General features: G+C 39.0%; 1 protein-coding gene across 2 annotated transcripts in view; it reads left to right on the top strand.

The window, feature by feature from the left end:
• Window positions 1-12,189, top strand: part of LOC118821828 (speckle type BTB/POZ protein) — a 108,696-nt gene that overhangs the window by 22,056 nt on the left and 74,451 nt on the right. For both annotated transcript variants that reach the window (XM_036590563.1, XM_036590564.1), the window contains exon 2: window positions 6,893-7,066. The gene's annotated coding sequence lies outside the window, so the exon portion shown is untranslated. The remainder of the gene's footprint in view (window positions 1-6,892; window positions 7,067-12,189) is intronic.

Here is a 12,189-nt window from a genome sequence, read left to right as displayed (position 1 = left end):
CTCTGTCACTCTCTCACTCCCCTTGTTCACTCTCTCCATGTACACCTCTTTTTCTGTCTCTCTCTCCTTCCGTTCCCTCTGTCTCTCTTGCTCTCTCTTGCTCTGTTCTTCTCGTTCTTCTCTTTCTTTCTTTCCTCTACTGCTTCGTGCTCTCTCATACTCTGTCTCTGTAAATCTTTTCTGTCTCTCTCCTCCTTCTCTCTTTCCTCCCTCTCTCTCTCTCCCTCTCACTCCCTCTCTCTCCCTCTTTCTGTCTCTTTCTCTCTCTCTGTGTCTATCTCTCTCTGTCTGTCTGTCGGCCTCCCGCTGTCATGTTTTTAACAGCTCGTTAAGCCATCTGCAAAATCTTTGATCTCTCGCCGTCCACACGCGGCAGCCATGTGGAGGGGTGTGTGTGTGTGTGTGTGTGTGTGTGTGTGTGTGTGTGTGTGTGTGTGTGTGTGTGTGTCTCAAGGCTGCTCAGCACAAGAAAAGTGTGTTTGCATGAGAGAGAGAAATGAGTTTGACACTTTGTTTCTCTCTCTCTCTCTCTCTCTCTCTCTCTCTCTCTCTCTCTCTCTCTCTCTCTCGCTCTCGCTCTTTCGCTCTCTGCCCCCCCCATATGCAACTGGGGTTACACAACTCTGCCTCAGTCAGTGTTCTTTCATTATTTCTGAACAGGATAATCTTTGAATGCTTTGGCATAGTAGCATTTTTAATTTCGTGCAGTGACAACAAGCTTGGCAGCAAATCTATATTATTCCAGTCACCTTCCTTTACATTCAGAGGAACTATATAATAGTTCTGTGGTTTACAAGCAAGTTATTCATTGTTGATTTATGCCTAATGTTGCAGCCAATGTCATTATTCAGTAACAACTTTGTAATAACATGGTTTGTAACGTACATTACTCTGATGAATCTAATCAATAATCATTTGCAAAGCAATGTGAATTGTGCAATGTATATGTGCACTCGCTCACTCAAACTGTCACCGTGCATCCCAGGGATGTAGGCTAACTTTTTTTCAGAACCATCCCACAAATCTATGTCAGTAGAAAGTCCCAAAAGGAAAATAAAACTGCTTTGTTATATTTCTCTCTTGAATTTTTTAACTGCCATATTATTCAAAAACAACAAATGTCAGATGGCAAGACATGAATACATGCTTAGCACTCGTGCACACACCCATACACTCTCACACATTGCATGAAAACATGTCTATGGTCTATAAATGCATTTATGTGTATACAGGATTTATGTTAGTATGCGTCTCAAAAGCTCTGTTTTATGTTTTAAAGCGTCACTGAGTTCTTTGTAATGAACTGCATACCAGAAATACAAAACAAATCTCTGTAATTTCTGATTGTGTTTGTGTGATTTCTTGCAGTAACTATTAATATTATTATGTCTGAATACTGAAATGTTTTTAATGTCTTCTGAATCAGCTTGGATTGTAACTGGAATCAGAATTAGCTAGTAAACAACAACTATAAACAATTATTCGCATGTGATTCACCATTTATGGCTGCCTAGAATAAGAATAGAGCACAATCATATTGTGTGCCCTGGAACACATTTTGGGTCTGAAAGGGTGAAATGCCTGGGCGCGTTATGACCTCATTGGCTATTCACTGTGCACAGCAAGCACTTAACAGCAGTCTGTCAATAGGACTGTAGACGATCAGATTACAGAAAGACTGTAAAACTCCAACAGAGTAAAAATGTTACCTTAGTCCCTGTTGCAAACTTTAATTGCCAGTGTTTAGGGTAGAGCATGTATATGAATCTCGCACAGGAATTCCCATCAATGGGCTAATGGAAATTAGCATTAAGATAAAAAACGTGGACACAGCTGTTATCTTAATGCTAATCTTGCATGGGAGTTTCCGTCGATGGGATTATGGAAATTAGCAGTAATCTTAAAAACGTGGACCCAGCTATTAGTTTAACGCTAATCTTGCATAGGAATTCCCATTGATGGGCTAATGAAAATTAACATTAAGCTAAAAACATGGACACAGTTATTAGCTTAATGCTACTCTTGCATAGGCGTTCTCATTGATGGGCTAATGGAAATTAGCATTATGCTGGTGTCAGAGATATGAAATGCTCCTTTTAAAGTGAATTAAAAACAGTTCAGGATTAAGCACAACTGGATTTAGGGTGGGTGTGAACAGCTGACACATTCATGATTTTACAATCATTAAGTGTTATTTTTATCGGCCTCAGGACAGCGTTAGTCTGGACCTTGTTGCATCTCGCAATAAAGACAGCATAGTACTTTCTTGTCATAGTGATATAAAACACGGTAACATGCAGGAAGGATGTGGGATACGGGGCCTTTAAAACTGAATCTCTGGATGATGTGTAGGGCAGGGGAAGGCTAAACGCTGCAGTGGTGGTCTCGTGCTCTTTGTGCTGATTCTGAATGTCCTTGTGCAGCCTGACGGAAGTCTTAGAGAACTAAATCTAAATCTTTGTCTTTCATCACCTGTTTTTAGCTCACTTTCTTGACGGGGCCACCATGCGGCCTCATTGCTGTGTTCTTTTTCTTCAAAGTGCTGTCCGTCCTCAGGGGCCGAGAGCACATGACTCTGCCCGTCAGCGTGTCTGATCACTTAACGATCTATCAGTCTGATCAAAGCCATGGTGAGGCAGCTAATGAGATGTCATTTGTTCAATAGTGAAGGCGGTTAAAAGGCTCTGTTCTCCAGAGTGACTGAACGGCGTATAACGGCCCCACGCGCACACGCACACACGCACCCGCGCTCGTCAGAGCCTTTTATAGTTCTCTAATGTCTCACTCTCCTCTAGTGAGGAGAATCAATGATCAGTGTTAATGTCACTGTCTTAGCGGCTCGTTCTCCTGTCCTCTCGCCGTCTCCCTCTCCTTTCCTTTATACTCCATTCCTCTTTTCATTCCCGTTTCTCTTCCTCTTTAAAGTAGCATTCCAGACTAAATCCATAATTTAGGTTGTGGTTCCTCACAGCTGAGCAGATCATCCAGCAGGACCTGAATGTGGCTCCTAGTTAAAACGCTGCATGACTCACTCAGCCCTGATCTTAATGACAGCACTTTCCCTCTCACACCGCTCAAACTTTCTTTCTTTCTTTCGTCTTTTCTTTCATCCTTCCGCCCATCCTTCCTTCCATCCTTCCTTCTGTCTGTCTGTCCTTTTTTGTGTCTGTCCTTCCCTATTTTCTTTTGGCTCTCTTTCTTTCTTCCTTTTTTCTCTTTACCTTCCTGCCTTCTATCCTTCCTTCCTTCCATCCTTCCTTTCTTCCGTCCTTCCTTCCTTTCTTTGATCATATTCTGTCTGTCTTTCTGTCTGTCTTTTTCTTTTTCTTTTTTCTTCTCTCATCTTTTTTTCTTGCTTGCTTTCTTTCTTCCTTGCTATTTTTCTATCTTTCTTGCTTTTTTCTTTCGATGTTCCATCTTTCTATCTGTCTTTCTTTTTCTTTCCTTCTTGCTTTTTTCTGTCTTTTTTCTTGCTTTCTTTTGATATTCTATCTGTTTCTAGCTGTCTTTTTCTTTCTTGCTTTCTTTGCTTGTTTTTTTTTTGTTTCTTGCTTTCTTTCTTTTCATGTTCTGTCTGCCTACCTGTTTCTATATCTATCTGTCTTTCTTTCCTTCTGTCTGTCTATCTTTCTTTCTGAAATTGTTCTGTAATTGTAAAGAAGTGTTCATGTAAACAGTGTCAGTTCTGAATTGTTATAGCTCACTATAATATTCAGAGAAATATGCACTCATTTTTATTTCAAAATAAATGTTTTTCAAGCGTAAAAATCTCACATCTGTAGAGCTGGAATCGACTGTTGGTGCTGTTTAAACACGTCTGAACTCTTCATGTGACCCCCTAGACATTCATCGCTTTCTCTCTCTCTCTCTCTCTTGTTCTCGCTCTCTTTTGTTCTCTTCATGTCCTGTCCCATGTTTCTGTTACTTTCTTATCTCTGTTTAATTCGTCCTCGGTGGTTCCTCCTGTCATCTTTTTTAATCTTTCCTTTTCTGTTCTGTCTTCCTTTCTGTCTGGGCTTCTTTCTCTCTCTGCCTGAAGTTGCAGTTGTTACTAATTGACCAACTCCTAATGAGTTAAAGTTTATCGGTCGGAAATACAAAAAGTTTCAGAAACTTTACTCTTTGCACATCTAACGGCTCAGAGCGATTTTAGTCAAAAATGTGCTCTTAGGAATAAAAAGAAAACCAAAACTGAAACTTTTCTCCGTTAAAGTGCGCACTGTTTTTAATGCTCCCAAAGTGATTTTTGTTTTCAGTGTTTGTTTTGAGATAATCACTTTGGGAGAGCTAAGAAGACTGTGTGCAGGCACTTTAACAAAAAGAAGTTTTGGATTTTAGCTTGAACCATCTGTTTTTGGTATTTATTTGAGGAAAATGAAGTGGGATTTCGCTAATGGAGAAAGTGTTGTGCTGTTTTGTTAAAGGGCCAATATCATGGTAAACTGAGTTGGAGTTAAAGTTACTTAAAGAGTTTGATTTATTACGCAAATGTTGTTAACTTCAGCCCTACCCTTTCGTGCTGCACCGATGTGGAGTGTTTCAGTCTGGACTGCATATTGAATGAGGCACCATACAGCCAATCAAAACAGAGATCATTTACATAGATCAGTCTTAAAGACACAGTAACAAGAAATAAAGAGAGGTTGGAAATTTGTCATGTGAAAATGAGTGTTATTCTCTTTACCTGAATATCTCTTTCTGGGTGTAGATGACAGTCTGAGTTCATTTTAATCCAGGGATGTTAATCGAGGGACTGAACATTAGAGAGATATGTGGAAAGAACAGTTAGTCTCTGGGGTTAAAGGTGGCCTTTAGCCTAGAAGCCTGTTGGCTGCGTTGTATTCCGTAACACTGCCTGTGTTTTGTGTCTGAGGTTAGTTGCATCTGACGATGACACAATCTCTGAGTCTGGTCCTCATGTCAAGCTGAGAATCCACTGCTTGCCAGCTGCTGCTGATGGTATGAATGATTGTAATATTTCCCAAATTCCAGCAGCGTCTGACGGTCATAGATGTAAGCTCGAGTGTATGAGGTGTATGACACAATACTTGAGAAATTCAGATGTGAAATCACTTTAGCACTGTTGTTGACAAGTCCAGAGAAGCTGCTGTTTGTGAACACCTCCATGTATCTACACTCATTGTCCACTTTATCTGCTCCACTTAACGTATAGTTGCACTTTGTAGTTCTACAATTACAGATTAATGTCTTCTCTGTATACTATACAATGCTCAGGACCCCCACAGAGCATGTATTATTCGGGTGATGGATCATTCACAGCACTGCAGTGACACTGACATGGTCTTGGCCTTTTACTGAGGCCTTTTACTGTGGGGCGGACCACTGAACAACAGGTTAAATGTGGGACTAAGAAGGTATGCAGAGAAACAGATAGCCTTCAGTGTGTAAATGCTGTTGTACTGTAATTGTAATTTCTGGTCTCTGTGTGTGTATACAGATAGACAGATAGTTAGTATCACTATCAGTACTCAGCATTGGCTAATAGTTGAGGCTCAGGTATCTGTAATAATCACAGTACTTTATTCTATATGTTTTGTCCATATCATGCTCTAGTTGAGCCCTAGTTGCTCTAGTTAAGAGAAATAAGGTTATTTCCTTTTTCCTGTTGCTTTTCGCTAGTTTCTTTGCATATCGTGAAGACTCTTGCACAGAGAAACTCTCCCTGTAGGCCTGATAAGTGTATCCTATCTACAGATATCGTATCTGTCTCTTACAGTCCTGTGTGCGTGTCCTGATCAGTCGTGTCTGTCTGGCAGTTCTGAACTGAGAGAAACCGAACTCTTCGTGAAGTAACATACAGATTGATCTTACAAGTTCAATTATTTCTAACAGTGCTCTTTCTGTGTAGTATATTCAGAAAGAAAGACTACTTACCGAGGATCATAAGTGCTGTGTATTTAGAAGCACTAACATGATTAGTTCAAGTGCTGCTGTCTTATCAAAACTATTACATGCGCTTACAACATTATGTCACTATTCAGCTGGGAAGGTATAAGAAAAAGGCACTAAAAATATGATCCCAAATAACAGGACTAATTTCTTTAATCTTTTAAGAATTCGCTCCCAGGAGTAAAATCTGCTCATGGTGTATGAGATCAGTCATGTCGCTTCAAATAGAGCTATCTCTGTTCTCGAGCTGTGTCCAGATTTTGTGTATATTAATGAGTCATTGCTGAACCATCGATGATTCAGCACTGAATGTCATTAATGTATACTTACCCTGTGTGATTAATTTCAGTTTGCACTTAAGCCAGCTTTACTGGGGGAAATAAGCTTCTTTTCTCAATAAAAATGTTTTTCTTTCATTACAGGACAGGCTTAATATTATTTCAACATTTCTCAAGCTTGTTCTTGCTATCCCCTGTGCATATCATTAATAACCAAGTACTAAGGGTTGGCTGATATATTTGTTGTCCAGTAATACTGGCCGATATTACTGTACAAAACCATGTAATATTCATCCAAACCCAACCTATTGCATTAGGATATCTTTACGTTCCAAATAAAACTGCAAAACTTTTGGGAAACTTTGTCTCTGACTTTACAAAGTTCATGCAGTTAAGTCAAAGCTGTTAAAGGATTTTTTCCCCCAGATTTCTGCATTCAGTTGCATGCTGTCTCTTTTTTGCCTGTTCTAGCATTTTAAATGTAAGAAAAAAAGAATGATTTTGTGGCATGTCATATCATGAAAATGTTTTCAAGTATCATGATGTTTTTACCATAGCGTCCACCTCTACATAAAGTCTGTATTAGTAGATAAGATTAGATTTTATCAAAATTGCCCAGCACTAGTCTCTAAACAGATCCTGGTGTTTACCTCAGTGTGAGTCTAATAACAATTCTTCTTTTTGTCTCTCTGCTCTGCTTTCAGTTTCCTGACTGGACAGACAAAGCTTCACACTGTTCTGAGACATATGCAGAGACAGACACACCTCAGCCAATGGGGAGCGAGACATTGTGATAGAGAGAGTGAAAAAGAAACACCTGGCTCGGCAATGGCGACTCCTGCTTCACCGGATGTTTAATGGACTTTAATCTCAAACAGGTAAGAGCGATGTGAATGAGAGTAGCTGTGGAGGGCTCCTCCGTTGCTGAAAGAAGTGTATGTAGAGAGAGTTAAAGGGAAGTAAAAGAAGCTTTTAGGTTATATAAAGCTGAACAGAGAGTAAGGGTGGTTATCTAATAAGGGAAATTAGCGATAAAAAGACGGGCAAAGCTGAGAGTAAAGAGCAATTAGGTTGAAAAAGTAAAGAACAAGAAAAGTGGAATGAGAGAGGAAGCGGAGGCAGGTTTGAGCTGCTTGATTAAACCATTGTGGCCAGCATTTTGACCTATACATTATAAAAGTGTTCTTTTGGAGCAGCTTTTGCTAGGATGGACTGAGGGGATCGATGTTTGTTTTGGTATCAGAAAAAATAAGTGATATTGTGTGATAAGTTTGAGTCAAATCACATTTAAATTGTTATTGATTTGGTTTTTTTGATTTTAGTTTTTTTTGGCCATGTAATCATCAACTAAATAAAACTAAATAAATTCTAACTCGCTTAGTTTCATTTAGCTACAACAGCATAGTCATTGAAAGCGTAGCAAAACTGAGGAACAGTATGTAGAGTCTGAGTCTGTCAAACAATTGAAATAATAAATCACCTTTACTTTGTGTGACTGACCATCTTTGTCCTGTTTAATCAAATTTGACTTTTTTCCATTTAAAAAGCAGCATTTCTTGTTATAGCTGTATGACACATTGCTGGTTGACAAAGCTACATTAGAATGTGTTCATTACTTTCAGTAGTTCAGTTAACATTGTCACAGAGGGTTCACTTGAACCTAAATATGCAAATCATGTGATTTCCACAGAGTAGCCAGTTTAAACTGCTAACGTCCAGTGAGAGCAACCGTGGCTTGTTCCAAGCAGTGAGTGTATATATTATATGAATATAGCCAGTGCTTCCAGCTGCTTCCTGATTGTAGCCTCTCACTCTCTCTCTCGTTCATACAGCTCATGGATTCTTACTGTGGGGGCTCTCAAGGGGAGCTATAGCTTCATACTTTGCTGTTGATTGTTAGTTTGCTGCTCCTTGGTTTATCCAAAGATCTCCCTTGAGCACTGTCCAGTGAAGTCTGCGAAAGGTGCTGAAAGCAATTTAAAAGCTGTATTGATATGAGAAGGCTACAGTTGCGGAGTGTATCATAGCAACATAGAGTACGCTTTAGCCTGGAACTACTACAAATGATTCGAAGGGTCAAATTAAAAAAAAAGAAACAACAAACGTTGTAGGGATCTGATGTGAATAATGTTGACATGAACATATTTTGACTAAAACGCTACAAGTCTTACGTTAAGATGAATGTGAATTTGCTGATGTTCTCTAAAGCTCGTCCAGCTTATCAACTAACAAAACAACATGTTTATTGGTCAGTGCATGGATAGAGCAATTTATTTTAAAACCAAGATGAATGTCTCTTAAAGTAAGCAAAGTAGAAAGACTCACAAACCTGCACAACACAGACAGACAAACAAATATGTTTTTCTAATTCTTGCTGTCTCTCTCATACTTGAACAGCTGGGCAAGAGAAAGTGCAACATGAGATGTCATGACCTAGGTTTACCTTTTAAGACCGGTTACCACACACACACACGTGACTGATCTAGTGTGGCAACGTTTACTGAGAGAAAGAGAGAGATGGCCGACCCACAGAGAGATGGACTGATAAAATTGGAGATGAGGGTCAGAACTGGCTAATTATCCTGTCGGTAGAAATGTGGTCATGTCTTTGATCAACACAGAGAAGCGAGCACAACTGTCTCTCTCTTACTCAGCCACACACTCACGCTCTCACTGAGGGCTTCTCACTGCTGCTTTGTAGTTCATAGTTTTGCTTTGCCTTAAAGGGGAATAGCACAAGTTTTTCGCTTTTACGCATATTTCTAGAATGTCAGAGAACATTTGCACAAACTCTTTTTATTTTAAACAGCCATTAAGATGCATTGTGTGCAGTGAAATAAACTGAATGTAAATCAACCGCACCCAATATTATACTAAAGCATTAAGCCACGAGAGGCTGTGTGTTACTACAGTTTTATCATGGGAAGGATGTTCTTAGGCACAACATGAAGTGGAGTGCCTAAAACTCCTTTCCCTATGATAAAGTCGCAGTAATGCACAGCCTCAAGTGGCTTATTGCTTGTATAAAAAGGTGGCCAACATAAAATATGATAAAATACAAATTTTTTTAAAAAACAATGTTATTAATAATAATAATCATTATTCCAAGTATTCCATTATTATCAAGTATTCCACCAAAAAATATAGTTCCTTTAGAGTATGGTATTGTTGCCAAGCAGCCATGGACTGTTGGATGAGGAGAAGAACGTTCGGTCGCCCATTACTGTATCCTGTGGTCATTTCATGAGTTTTTTAAACCTTTTGTTGTATAACAATGAACATATGAGAACACAGCATTGTTTAATGAAAAACTTTCACTTTAAGTACTTTTTGGTCACCAAATTACAACTGCCAGTCTTATTTAGCACCTATCCAGCGGTGCCCCTCTTCTCATGCTGGGGCTGAATCTTAAATGCCTCCCTGCTCCCTACATAGGAATTTAAATACTGGATTTTGCACCACAACGGCGCAAGTATAGCTAGGAAATGGTCATTTGGGACTCAACCGTACTCAATAAATGATGCATTGTTTGGCTGTAGAGGCTAGAATTTCAAAACTCTCATAGCTAGCACACCATTTAGGGAATACAGAGCCGTTTGGAATTCTGCCTGGGTTTGATGTGACTTCTGACTGAAACACATTTTTTAGACTTTTATACTGCTATTTTACAGTTAATCATACTGTAAGTACTTTAATTCAAGCCTGCGTTATTATTGATGGAGATGTTTAGGCTGTTGGCTATCTTTTAGCCTGTAAGCTAGCTGACCAGCCTAGTTCTAGTTAAGAACTTAAGTCGCCAGCCTCTTAGTTTAAATAAAAAAACGGGTTCTTACTTCATCAGTATACTTGGTGGTCCATGCGAGCAGCATGAAAGTCAAAGACCATTCCATTAACAGCACAAGGGTCTTGGCATAGTAATATACAATTCAGTTGTTGTAAGGTGGTCACAGGTGTGCATATATCATGGATTTTACAAAGGCTTTGAACGCAGCTCAGCCAATCAGATTTAATAATACAAATATTAAAAGTGTAGAGCTGTTACCATTTCAACGACAACTTATGAACACGGCATTAGGTAGCCACTGTTTAAAACTATATCTTTTTGCAGGTGTTTTTGATACTACAAAAGTAAAATTGCCACTTTAGAATTAGAATGAATGTGTGTGCGTGTGTGTGTGTATATTTGATACCTTTAAGAGTTGGATAACGTTGCATGCAGCTATGATAATATGGACTTGTATGCATAATGTTGTTTTGTACTGCTTTATGTTGGATGATCTGGATCACAAAATTTTTAATTTTGTCTGAGTTCCTGTGCAGTGGTTGTGCCTTTTTGACCCCTAAATGGCCAAAAAGTGCTTCTGGAAACTTGTATTAAGGAAGGAAAAGCTCACTTAGTTTTAACATTGTGGTACTTTGGTTTCAAACATTGAATGATGTGGTGAAAGGAGGGTGGTAGGTTTGACGTAGAGAAACTGTGGTGACTTTCGCCAGGGCTTTATTTCAGAGAACAGGAAGGAAGTGTGTTACTGGGCTTCATTAAGTTAGGTGGATGTTTCTATTGCTTTGTAAAATGAAGCACTAGGATTTTTTCTTTTTTCCCCCTCTTGTGCTTGTCTCATTCTCTATCTCTGCTCTATTACCCACGCTAGAGCTACATGGTATATTGTTTGTTAATCATTATTGCAGAATTGGCCTTTGCCGATGGCTGTGTTATGCAAATGAGCTCACAGTTTTCTTATTGTGTTCTGTAAGCCTCCTGAACTCATCTTAAGTGTTTCAGGTAAGTGTTCACTCATTATTTTTGTAATCCAAGAAAATGTAAATTGTTTTGATCAGAATAATTCAGGACTGTCTTCAACCACGTCATATGTTTCCCTTGATTTGTAGCATGCATTGCATTCACAGTATGGTCCCTTTTGGAACAGAACCTTCAGTAGAAATGTGCATGGCTACTTGAGTACTTGATCAGTTGTGTCAGGTGCAAGTATTTGAATACTGAAGTCTCTCTTCGTTTGTTCATTACACTGCATCATGGGAAGTTATATAGGCTAATAACTCAGTATAAGTCTTTATGCTTTAACAATATGACAGTTTTGCTCTTGTCTAATGAACATTTACTTTGCTGCAATGAACAAGAGGACCTTGACATGAGCTACTGGGGATGGACAGTATGATTATTGTTATAGAATCTAATCTTTAAAATGTCTCCGGAGAAGGAAAAAATGTTCTTAGTTTTTAACGTAAGTTAATGTAATGAGATGTTATTCCATGTAATTTTGGGCTATTTCTGTTGGTCCATACATCATGATGCACATCATAAAGAGCAGGTGGTGTGTTTAAATAGTAGTAAAAAAAAAAAAAATAGAAAGTTTTAATTTAACACTGACTATATGTAGCGGCATAACCACAATATGGTATTTTATCCTCGTCATGCAGACCTGACCCTTATGATTAGTGGTCGGTTGGCAGGTAAATTTGAATGTGTCTGTCCTTAATGACCTCGCTGGCTTGCTTTAATCTGACTCAGTGTGGTTTATTTTGTATTGATTGTAGATTTATCCATATGTAAGGTGTTTTGCTGCAGAGTGTGAACTTTTAACTCAGAGTTTACTCAGAGTTGAGCTCCAAATTACTCAGAGCTAGAGGTGGAGTGGCAGTGGAAAGGAAACTTTGGCTTATTTTCGTGTGTTGGTTTGAAGCCCAAGGTCTTTAACTGAGTGGGAGAAGTGTGTTTGTGCATCATTCGTTTTAAGGTTTTTTGATTACAAACTGTGCAGCTTTAAATGTCACTCTTTACTGTTTCTTTATTTTTCTTTGACCAGACTGCTCCCTCCTTTTGTCTGTCCATTCCCTGAGCTCTTGCCTTAGACACTAGAGGGAGAGGAGGAATTTCTGTATATATACGTGACTGTGTGTGTGTGTGTGTGTGTGTGTGTGTGTGTGTGTGTGAGTGAATGAGAGAGAGAGCGTGTGTGCGTATGTGTGTTATCTGGTTGGC

Source organism: Colossoma macropomum, unplaced genomic scaffold (genome assembly GCF_904425465.1).
Source record: "Colossoma macropomum unplaced genomic scaffold, Colossoma_macropomum, whole genome shotgun sequence".
Taxonomy (NCBI): Eukaryota; Metazoa; Chordata; class Actinopteri; order Characiformes; family Serrasalmidae; genus Colossoma; species Colossoma macropomum.
The sequence above is the reverse complement of the archived record's forward strand: the minus strand, read 5'-3'. Positions and strand labels throughout refer to the sequence as shown.